General features: G+C 42.8%; 23 non-coding genes across 23 annotated transcripts; all 23 read left to right on the top strand.

Annotated features, from left to right (window-relative positions):
- The first annotated feature begins 90 nt into the window (after nucleotides 1-90).
- LOC116372666 (5S ribosomal RNA) lies at nucleotides 91-209 on the top strand. The gene has a single exon (XR_004209262.1). It is a non-coding gene; the product is annotated as a 5S ribosomal RNA (ribosomal RNA).
- A 241-nt stretch (nucleotides 210-450) lies between these two features.
- Nucleotides 451-569, top strand: LOC116372664 (5S ribosomal RNA). Its single transcript, XR_004209260.1, has one exon. It is a non-coding gene; the product is annotated as a 5S ribosomal RNA (ribosomal RNA).
- Nucleotides 570-811: 242 nt separating this feature from the next.
- On the top strand, nucleotides 812-930 carry LOC116372663 (5S ribosomal RNA). The gene has a single exon (XR_004209259.1). It is a non-coding gene; the product is annotated as a 5S ribosomal RNA (ribosomal RNA).
- A 242-nt stretch (nucleotides 931-1,172) lies between these two features.
- Nucleotides 1,173-1,291, top strand: LOC116372662 (5S ribosomal RNA). Its single transcript, XR_004209258.1, has one exon. It is a non-coding gene; the product is annotated as a 5S ribosomal RNA (ribosomal RNA).
- Nucleotides 1,292-1,533: 242 nt separating this feature from the next.
- LOC116372661 (5S ribosomal RNA) lies at nucleotides 1,534-1,652 on the top strand. Its single transcript, XR_004209257.1, has one exon. It is a non-coding gene; the product is annotated as a 5S ribosomal RNA (ribosomal RNA).
- Nucleotides 1,653-1,894: 242 nt separating this feature from the next.
- Nucleotides 1,895-2,013, top strand: LOC116372660 (5S ribosomal RNA). Its single transcript, XR_004209256.1, has one exon. It is a non-coding gene; the product is annotated as a 5S ribosomal RNA (ribosomal RNA).
- Nucleotides 2,014-2,254: 241 nt separating this feature from the next.
- LOC116372659 (5S ribosomal RNA) lies at nucleotides 2,255-2,373 on the top strand. The gene has a single exon (XR_004209255.1). It is a non-coding gene; the product is annotated as a 5S ribosomal RNA (ribosomal RNA).
- A 242-nt stretch (nucleotides 2,374-2,615) lies between these two features.
- LOC116372657 (5S ribosomal RNA) lies at nucleotides 2,616-2,734 on the top strand. Its single transcript, XR_004209254.1, has one exon. It is a non-coding gene; the product is annotated as a 5S ribosomal RNA (ribosomal RNA).
- Nucleotides 2,735-2,976: 242 nt separating this feature from the next.
- On the top strand, nucleotides 2,977-3,095 carry LOC116372656 (5S ribosomal RNA). The gene has a single exon (XR_004209253.1). It is a non-coding gene; the product is annotated as a 5S ribosomal RNA (ribosomal RNA).
- A 242-nt stretch (nucleotides 3,096-3,337) lies between these two features.
- Nucleotides 3,338-3,456, top strand: LOC116372593 (5S ribosomal RNA). Its single transcript, XR_004209195.1, has one exon. It is a non-coding gene; the product is annotated as a 5S ribosomal RNA (ribosomal RNA).
- Nucleotides 3,457-3,698: 242 nt separating this feature from the next.
- On the top strand, nucleotides 3,699-3,817 carry LOC116372655 (5S ribosomal RNA). The gene has a single exon (XR_004209252.1). It is a non-coding gene; the product is annotated as a 5S ribosomal RNA (ribosomal RNA).
- A 242-nt stretch (nucleotides 3,818-4,059) lies between these two features.
- LOC116372654 (5S ribosomal RNA) lies at nucleotides 4,060-4,178 on the top strand. The gene has a single exon (XR_004209251.1). It is a non-coding gene; the product is annotated as a 5S ribosomal RNA (ribosomal RNA).
- A 242-nt stretch (nucleotides 4,179-4,420) lies between these two features.
- On the top strand, nucleotides 4,421-4,539 carry LOC116372652 (5S ribosomal RNA). Its single transcript, XR_004209249.1, has one exon. It is a non-coding gene; the product is annotated as a 5S ribosomal RNA (ribosomal RNA).
- A 242-nt stretch (nucleotides 4,540-4,781) lies between these two features.
- Nucleotides 4,782-4,900, top strand: LOC116372651 (5S ribosomal RNA). The gene has a single exon (XR_004209248.1). It is a non-coding gene; the product is annotated as a 5S ribosomal RNA (ribosomal RNA).
- Nucleotides 4,901-5,142: 242 nt separating this feature from the next.
- On the top strand, nucleotides 5,143-5,261 carry LOC116372650 (5S ribosomal RNA). The gene has a single exon (XR_004209247.1). It is a non-coding gene; the product is annotated as a 5S ribosomal RNA (ribosomal RNA).
- A 242-nt stretch (nucleotides 5,262-5,503) lies between these two features.
- LOC116372649 (5S ribosomal RNA) lies at nucleotides 5,504-5,622 on the top strand. The gene has a single exon (XR_004209246.1). It is a non-coding gene; the product is annotated as a 5S ribosomal RNA (ribosomal RNA).
- Nucleotides 5,623-5,864: 242 nt separating this feature from the next.
- Nucleotides 5,865-5,983, top strand: LOC116372648 (5S ribosomal RNA). The gene has a single exon (XR_004209245.1). It is a non-coding gene; the product is annotated as a 5S ribosomal RNA (ribosomal RNA).
- Nucleotides 5,984-6,225: 242 nt separating this feature from the next.
- Nucleotides 6,226-6,344, top strand: LOC116372646 (5S ribosomal RNA). Its single transcript, XR_004209244.1, has one exon. It is a non-coding gene; the product is annotated as a 5S ribosomal RNA (ribosomal RNA).
- A 242-nt stretch (nucleotides 6,345-6,586) lies between these two features.
- On the top strand, nucleotides 6,587-6,705 carry LOC116372645 (5S ribosomal RNA). The gene has a single exon (XR_004209243.1). It is a non-coding gene; the product is annotated as a 5S ribosomal RNA (ribosomal RNA).
- Nucleotides 6,706-6,947: 242 nt separating this feature from the next.
- Nucleotides 6,948-7,066, top strand: LOC116372644 (5S ribosomal RNA). The gene has a single exon (XR_004209242.1). It is a non-coding gene; the product is annotated as a 5S ribosomal RNA (ribosomal RNA).
- Nucleotides 7,067-7,308: 242 nt separating this feature from the next.
- LOC116372643 (5S ribosomal RNA) lies at nucleotides 7,309-7,427 on the top strand. The gene has a single exon (XR_004209241.1). It is a non-coding gene; the product is annotated as a 5S ribosomal RNA (ribosomal RNA).
- A 242-nt stretch (nucleotides 7,428-7,669) lies between these two features.
- Nucleotides 7,670-7,788, top strand: LOC116372642 (5S ribosomal RNA). Its single transcript, XR_004209240.1, has one exon. It is a non-coding gene; the product is annotated as a 5S ribosomal RNA (ribosomal RNA).
- Nucleotides 7,789-8,030: 242 nt separating this feature from the next.
- Nucleotides 8,031-8,149, top strand: LOC116372640 (5S ribosomal RNA). Its single transcript, XR_004209238.1, has one exon. It is a non-coding gene; the product is annotated as a 5S ribosomal RNA (ribosomal RNA).
- Nucleotides 8,150-8,211: the final 62 nt, after the last annotated feature.

Genomic DNA, 8,211 nt, shown 5'->3' with positions numbered 1-8,211 from the left:
CACAAAGATGCTTATCTAAATGGTGAAAATGCAACAGCTGTTAATCAGACTCACTTTCACTTAACATAGTGCACCAAGAGATAGTTTCTCGCTTACGACCACACCGGCCTGAGTACGCCTGATCTCGTCTGATCTCGGAAGCTAAGCAGGGTCGGGCCTGGTTAGTACTTGGATGGGAGACCGCCTGGGAATACCAGGTGCTGTAAGCTTTTGTCAACTCTTTGTCCGTTTTTTCCCACAAGGCTGAAATATGTGCCCTTGCTTTGAAATAAGTAAGCAAGGTTAGTTTGTATTTCATCCAACAATCTGTGCTACAAATTATTTCTACAGTATATGCAATTTCTTCCACTTTTTGAGTGACACAAAGATGCTTATCTAAATGGTGAAAATGCAACAGCTGTTAATCAGACTCACTTTCACTTAACATAGTGCACCAAGAGATAGTTTCTCGCTTACGACCACACCGGCCTGAGTACGCCTGATCTCGTCTGATCTCGGAAGCTAAGCAGGGTCGGGCCTGGTTAGTACTTGGATGGGAGACCGCCTGGGAATACCAGGTGCTGTAAGCTTTTTGTCAACTCTTTGTCCGTTTTTTCCCACAAGGCTGAAATATGTGCCCTTGCTTTGAAATAAGTAAGCAAGGTTAGTTTGTATTTCATCCAACAATCTGTGCTACAAATTATTTCTACAGTATATGCAATTTCTTCCACTTTTTGAGTGACACAAAGATGCTTATCTAAATGGTGAAAATGCAACAGCTGTTAATCAGACTCACTTTCACTTAACATAGTGCACCAAGAGATAGTTTCTCGCTTACGACCACACCGGCCTGAGTACGCCTGATCTCGTCTGATCTCGGAAGCTAAGCAGGGTCGGGCCTGGTTAGTACTTGGATGGGAGACCGCCTGGGAATACCAGGTGCTGTAAGCTTTTTGTCAACTCTTTGTCCGTTTTTTCCCACAAGGCTGAAATATGTGCCCTTGCTTTGAAATAAGTAAGCAAGGTTAGTTTGTATTTCATCCAACAATCTGTGCTACAAATTATTTCTACAGTATATGCAATTTCTTCCACTTTTTGAGTGACACAAAGATGCTTATCTAAATGGTGAAAATGCAACAGCTGTTAATCAGACTCACTTTCACTTAACATAGTGCACCAAGAGATAGTTTCTCGCTTACGACCACACCGGCCTGAGTACGCCTGATCTCGTCTGATCTCGGAAGCTAAGCAGGGTCGGGCCTGGTTAGTACTTGGATGGGAGACCGCCTGGGAATACCAGGTGCTGTAAGCTTTTTGTCAACTCTTTGTCCGTTTTTTCCCACAAGGCTGAAATATGTGCCCTTGCTTTGAAATAAGTAAGCAAGGTTAGTTTGTATTTCATCCAACAATCTGTGCTACAAATTATTTCTACAGTATATGCAATTTCTTCCACTTTTTGAGTGACACAAAGATGCTTATCTAAATGGTGAAAATGCAACAGCTGTTAATCAGACTCACTTTCACTTAACATAGTGCACCAAGAGATAGTTTCTCGCTTACGACCACACCGGCCTGAGTACGCCTGATCTCGTCTGATCTCGGAAGCTAAGCAGGGTCGGGCCTGGTTAGTACTTGGATGGGAGACCGCCTGGGAATACCAGGTGCTGTAAGCTTTTTGTCAACTCTTTGTCCGTTTTTTCCCACAAGGCTGAAATATGTGCCCTTGCTTTGAAATAAGTAAGCAAGGTTAGTTTGTATTTCATCCAACAATCTGTGCTACAAATTATTTCTACAGTATATGCAATTTCTTCCACTTTTTGAGTGACACAAAGATGCTTATCTAAATGGTGAAAATGCAACAGCTGTTAATCAGACTCACTTTCACTTAACATAGTGCACCAAGAGATAGTTTCTCGCTTACGACCACACCGGCCTGAGTACGCCTGATCTCGTCTGATCTCGGAAGCTAAGCAGGGTCGGGCCTGGTTAGTACTTGGATGGGAGACCGCCTGGGAATACCAGGTGCTGTAAGCTTTTTGTCAACTCTTTGTCCGTTTTTCCCACAAGGCTGAAATATGTGCCCTTGCTTTGAAATAAGTAAGCAAGGTTAGTTTGTATTTCATCCAACAATCTGTGCTACAAATTATTTCTACAGTATATGCAATTTCTTCCACTTTTTGAGTGACACAAAGATGCTTATCTAAATGGTGAAAATGCAACAGCTGTTAATCAGACTCACTTTCACTTAACATAGTGCACCAAGAGATAGTTTCTCGCTTACGACCACACCGGCCTGAGTACGCCTGATCTCGTCTGATCTCGGAAGCTAAGCAGGGTCGGGCCTGGTTAGTACTTGGATGGGAGACCGCCTGGGAATACCAGGTGCTGTAAGCTTTTTGTCAACTCTTTGTCCGTTTTTTCCCACAAGGCTGAAATATGTGCCCTTGCTTTGAAATAAGTAAGCAAGGTTAGTTTGTATTTCATCCAACAATCTGTGCTACAAATTATTTCTACAGTATATGCAATTTCTTCCACTTTTTGAGTGACACAAAGATGCTTATCTAAATGGTGAAAATGCAACAGCTGTTAATCAGACTCACTTTCACTTAACATAGTGCACCAAGAGATAGTTTCTCGCTTACGACCACACCGGCCTGAGTACGCCTGATCTCGTCTGATCTCGGAAGCTAAGCAGGGTCGGGCCTGGTTAGTACTTGGATGGGAGACCGCCTGGGAATACCAGGTGCTGTAAGCTTTTTGTCAACTCTTTGTCCGTTTTTTCCCACAAGGCTGAAATATGTGCCCTTGCTTTGAAATAAGTAAGCAAGGTTAGTTTGTATTTCATCCAACAATCTGTGCTACAAATTATTTCTACAGTATATGCAATTTCTTCCACTTTTTGAGTGACACAAAGATGCTTATCTAAATGGTGAAAATGCAACAGCTGTTAATCAGACTCACTTTCACTTAACATAGTGCACCAAGAGATAGTTTCTCGCTTACGACCACACCGGCCTGAGTACGCCTGATCTCGTCTGATCTCGGAAGCTAAGCAGGGTCGGGCCTGGTTAGTACTTGGATGGGAGACCGCCTGGGAATACCAGGTGCTGTAAGCTTTTTGTCAACTCTTTGTCCGTTTTTTCCCACAAGGCTGAAATATGTGCCCTTGCTTTGAAATAAGTAAGCAAGGTTAGTTTGTATTTCATCCAACAATCTGTGCTACAAATTATTTCTACAGTATATGCAATTTCTTCCACTTTTTGAGTGACACAAAGATGCTTATCTAAATGGTGAAAATGCAACAGCTGTTAATCAGACTCACTTTCACTTAACATAGTGCACCAAGAGATAGTTTCTCGCTTACGACCACACCAGCCTGAGTACGCCTGATCTCGTCTGATCTCGGAAGCTAAGCAGGGTCGGGCCTGGTTAGTACTTGGATGGGAGACCGCCTGGGAATACCAGGTGCTGTAAGCTTTTTGTCAACTCTTTGTCCGTTTTTTCCCACAAGGCTGAAATATGTGCCCTTGCTTTGAAATAAGTAAGCAAGGTTAGTTTGTATTTCATCCAACAATCTGTGCTACAAATTATTGCTACAGTATATGCAATTTCTTCCACTTTTTGAGTGACACAAAGATGCTTATCTAAATGGTGAAAATGCAACAGCTGTTAATCAGACTCACTTTCACTTAACATAGTGCACCAAGAGATAGTTTCTCGCTTACGACCACACCGGCCTGAGTACGCCTGATCTCGTCTGATCTCGGAAGCTAAGCAGGGTCGGGCCTGGTTAGTACTTGGATGGGAGACCGCCTGGGAATACCAGGTGCTGTAAGCTTTTTGTCAACTCTTTGTCCGTTTTTTCCCACAAGGCTGAAATATGTGCCCTTGCTTTGAAATAAGTAAGCAAGGTTAGTTTGTATTTCATCCAACAATCTGTGCTACAAATTATTTCTACAGTATATGCAATTTCTTCCACTTTTTGAGTGACACAAAGATGCTTATCTAAATGGTGAAAATGCAACAGCTGTTAATCAGACTCACTTTCACTTAACATAGTGCACCAAGAGATAGTTTCTCGCTTACGACCACACCGGCCTGAGTACGCCTGATCTCGTCTGATCTCGGAAGCTAAGCAGGGTCGGGCCTGGTTAGTACTTGGATGGGAGACCGCCTGGGAATACCAGGTGCTGTAAGCTTTTTGTCAACTCTTTGTCCGTTTTTTCCCACAAGGCTGAAATATGTGCCCTTGCTTTGAAATAAGTAAGCAAGGTTAGTTTGTATTTCATCCAACAATCTGTGCTACAAATTATTTCTACAGTATATGCAATTTCTTCCACTTTTTGAGTGACACAAAGATGCTTATCTAAATGGTGAAAATGCAACAGCTGTTAATCAGACTCACTTTCACTTAACATAGTGCACCAAGAGATAGTTTCTCGCTTACGACCACACCGGCCTGAGTACGCCTGATCTCGTCTGATCTCGGAAGCTAAGCAGGGTCGGGCCTGGTTAGTACTTGGATGGGAGACCGCCTGGGAATACCAGGTGCTGTAAGCTTTTTGTCAACTCTTTGTCCGTTTTTTCCCACAAGGCTGAAATATGTGCCCTTGCTTTGAAATAAGTAAGCAAGGTTAGTTTGTATTTCATCCAACAATCTGTGCTACAAATTATTTCTACAGTATATGCAATTTCTTCCACTTTTTGAGTGACACAAAGATGCTTATCTAAATGGTGAAAATGCAACAGCTGTTAATCAGACTCACTTTCACTTAACATAGTGCACCAAGAGATAGTTTCTCGCTTACGACCACACCGGCCTGAGTACGCCTGATCTCGTCTGATCTCGGAAGCTAAGCAGGGTCGGGCCTGGTTAGTACTTGGATGGGAGACCGCCTGGGAATACCAGGTGCTGTAAGCTTTTTGTCAACTCTTTGTCCGTTTTTTCCCACAAGGCTGAAATATGTGCCCTTGCTTTGAAATAAGTAAGCAAGGTTAGTTTGTATTTCATCCAACAATCTGTGCTACAAATTATTTCTACAGTATATGCAATTTCTTCCACTTTTTGAGTGACACAAAGATGCTTATCTAAATGGTGAAAATGCAACAGCTGTTAATCAGACTCACTTTCACTTAACATAGTGCACCAAGAGATAGTTTCTCGCTTACGACCACACCGGCCTGAGTACGCCTGATCTCGTCTGATCTCGGAAGCTAAGCAGGGTCGGGCCTGGTTAGTACTTGGATGGGAGACCGCCTGGGAATACCAGGTGCTGTAAGCTTTTTGTCAACTCTTTGTCCGTTTTTTCCCACAAGGCTGAAATATGTGCCCTTGCTTTGAAATAAGTAAGCAAGGTTAGTTTGTATTTCATCCAACAATCTGTGCTACAAATTATTTCTACAGTATATGCAATTTCTTCCACTTTTTGAGTGACACAAAGATGCTTATCTAAATGGTGAAAATGCAACAGCTGTTAATCAGACTCACTTTCACTTAACATAGTGCACCAAGAGATAGTTTCTCGCTTACGACCACACCGGCCTGAGTACGCCTGATCTCGTCTGATCTCGGAAGCTAAGCAGGGTCGGGCCTGGTTAGTACTTGGATGGGAGACCGCCTGGGAATACCAGGTGCTGTAAGCTTTTTGTCAACTCTTTGTCCGTTTTTTCCCACAAGGCTGAAATATGTGCCCTTGCTTTGAAATAAGTAAGCAAGGTTAGTTTGTATTTCATCCAACAATCTGTGCTACAAATTATTTCTACAGTATATGCAATTTCTTCCACTTTTTGAGTGACACAAAGATGCTTATCTAAATGGTGAAAATGCAACAGCTGTTAATCAGACTCACTTTCACTTAACATAGTGCACCAAGAGATAGTTTCTCGCTTACGACCACACCGGCCTGAGTACGCCTGATCTCGTCTGATCTCGGAAGCTAAGCAGGGTCGGGCCTGGTTAGTACTTGGATGGGAGACCGCCTGGGAATACCAGGTGCTGTAAGCTTTTTGTCAACTCTTTGTCCGTTTTTTCCCACAAGGCTGAAATATGTGCCCTTGCTTTGAAATAAGTAAGCAAGGTTAGTTTGTATTTCATCCAACAATCTGTGCTACAAATTATTTCTACAGTATATGCAATTTCTTCCACTTTTTGAGTGACACAAAGATGCTTATCTAAATGGTGAAAATGCAACAGCTGTTAATCAGACTCACTTTCACTTAACATAGTGCACCAAGAGATAGTTTCTCGCTTACGACCACACCGGCCTGAGTACGCCTGATCTCGTCTGATCTCGGAAGCTAAGCAGGGTCGGGCCTGGTTAGTACTTGGATGGGAGACCGCCTGGGAATACCAGGTGCTGTAAGCTTTTTGTCAACTCTTTGTCCGTTTTTTCCCACAAGGCTGAAATATGTGCCCTTGCTTTGAAATAAGTAAGCAAGGTTAGTTTGTATTTCATCCAACAATCTGTGCTACAAATTATTTCTACAGTATATGCAATTTCTTCCACTTTTTGAGTGACACAAAGATGCTTATCTAAATGGTGAAAATGCAACAGCTGTTAATCAGACTCACTTTCACTTAACATAGTGCACCAAGAGATAGTTTCTCGCTTACGACCACACCGGCCTGAGTACGCCTGATCTCGTCTGATCTCGGAAGCTAAGCAGGGTCGGGCCTGGTTAGTACTTGGATGGGAGACCGCCTGGGAATACCAGGTGCTGTAAGCTTTTTGTCAACTCTTTGTCCGTTTTTTCCCACAAGGCTGAAATATGTGCCCTTGCTTTGAAATAAGTAAGCAAGGTTAGTTTGTATTTCATCCAACAATCTGTGCTACAAATTATTTCTACAGTATATGCAATTTCTTCCACTTTTTGAGTGACACAAAGATGCTTATCTAAATGGTGAAAATGCAACAGCTGTTAATCAGACTCACTTTCACTTAACATAGTGCACCAAGAGATAGTTTCTCGCTTACGACCACACCGGCCTGAGTACGCCTGATCTCGTCTGATCTCGGAAGCTAAGCAGGGTCGGGCCTGGTTAGTACTTGGATGGGAGACCGCCTGGGAATACCAGGTGCTGTAAGCTTTTTGTCAACTCTTTGTCCGTTTTTTCCCACAAGGCTGAAATATGTGCCCTTGCTTTGAAATAAGTAAGCAAGGTTAGTTTGTATTTCATCCAACAATCTGTGCTACAAATTATTTCTACAGTATATGCAATTTCTTCCACTTTTTGAGTGACACAAAGATGCTTATCTAAATGGTGAAAATGCAACAGCTGTTAATCAGACTCACTTTCACTTAACATAGTGCACCAAGAGATAGTTTCTCGCTTACGACCACACCGGCCTGAGTACGCCTGATCTCGTCTGATCTCGGAAGCTAAGCAGGGTCGGGCCTGGTTAGTACTTGGATGGGAGACCGCCTGGGAATACCAGGTGCTGTAAGCTTTTTGTCAACTCTTTGTCCGTTTTTTCCCACAAGGCTGAAATATGTGCCCTTGCTTTGAAATAAGTAAGCAAGGTTAGTTTGTATTTCATCCAACAATCTGTGCTACAAATTATTTCTACAGTATATGCAATTTCTTCCACTTTTTGAGTGACACAAAGATGCTTATCTAAATGGTGAAAATGCAACAGCTGTTAATCAGACTCACTTTCACTTAACATAGTGCACCAAGAGATAGTTTCTCGCTTACGACCACACCGGCCTGAGTACGCCTGATCTCGTCTGATCTCGGAAGCTAAGCAGGGTCGGGCCTGGTTAGTACTTGGATGGGAGACCGCCTGGGAATACCAGGTGCTGTAAGCTTTTTGTCAACTCTTTGTCCGTTTTTTCCCACAAGGCTGAAATATGTGCCCTTGCTTTGAAATAAGTAAGCAAGGTTAGTTTGTATTTCATCCAACAATCTGTGCTACAAATTATTTCTACAGTATATGCAATTTCTTCCACTTTTTGAGTGACACAAAGATGCTTATCTAAATGGTGAAAATGCAACAGCTGTTAATCAGACTCACTTTCACTTAACATAGTGCACCAAGAGATAGTTTCTCGCTTACGACCACACCGGCCTGAGTACGCCTGATCTCGTCTGATCTCGGAAGCTAAGCAGGGTCGGGCCTGGTTAGTACTTGGATGGGAGACCGCCTGGGAATACCAGGTGCTGTAAGCTTTTTGTCAACTCTTTGTCCGTTTTTCCCACAAGGCTGAAATATGTGCCCTTGCTTTGAAATA

This window comes from Oncorhynchus kisutch, unplaced genomic scaffold (assembly GCF_002021735.2).
Source record: "Oncorhynchus kisutch isolate 150728-3 unplaced genomic scaffold, Okis_V2 scaffold3969, whole genome shotgun sequence".
Lineage (NCBI taxonomy): Eukaryota > Metazoa > Chordata > Actinopteri > Salmoniformes > Salmonidae > Oncorhynchus > Oncorhynchus kisutch.
Note: the sequence above shows the minus strand (reverse complement) of the source record. Positions and strands in the feature narration are given on the sequence as shown.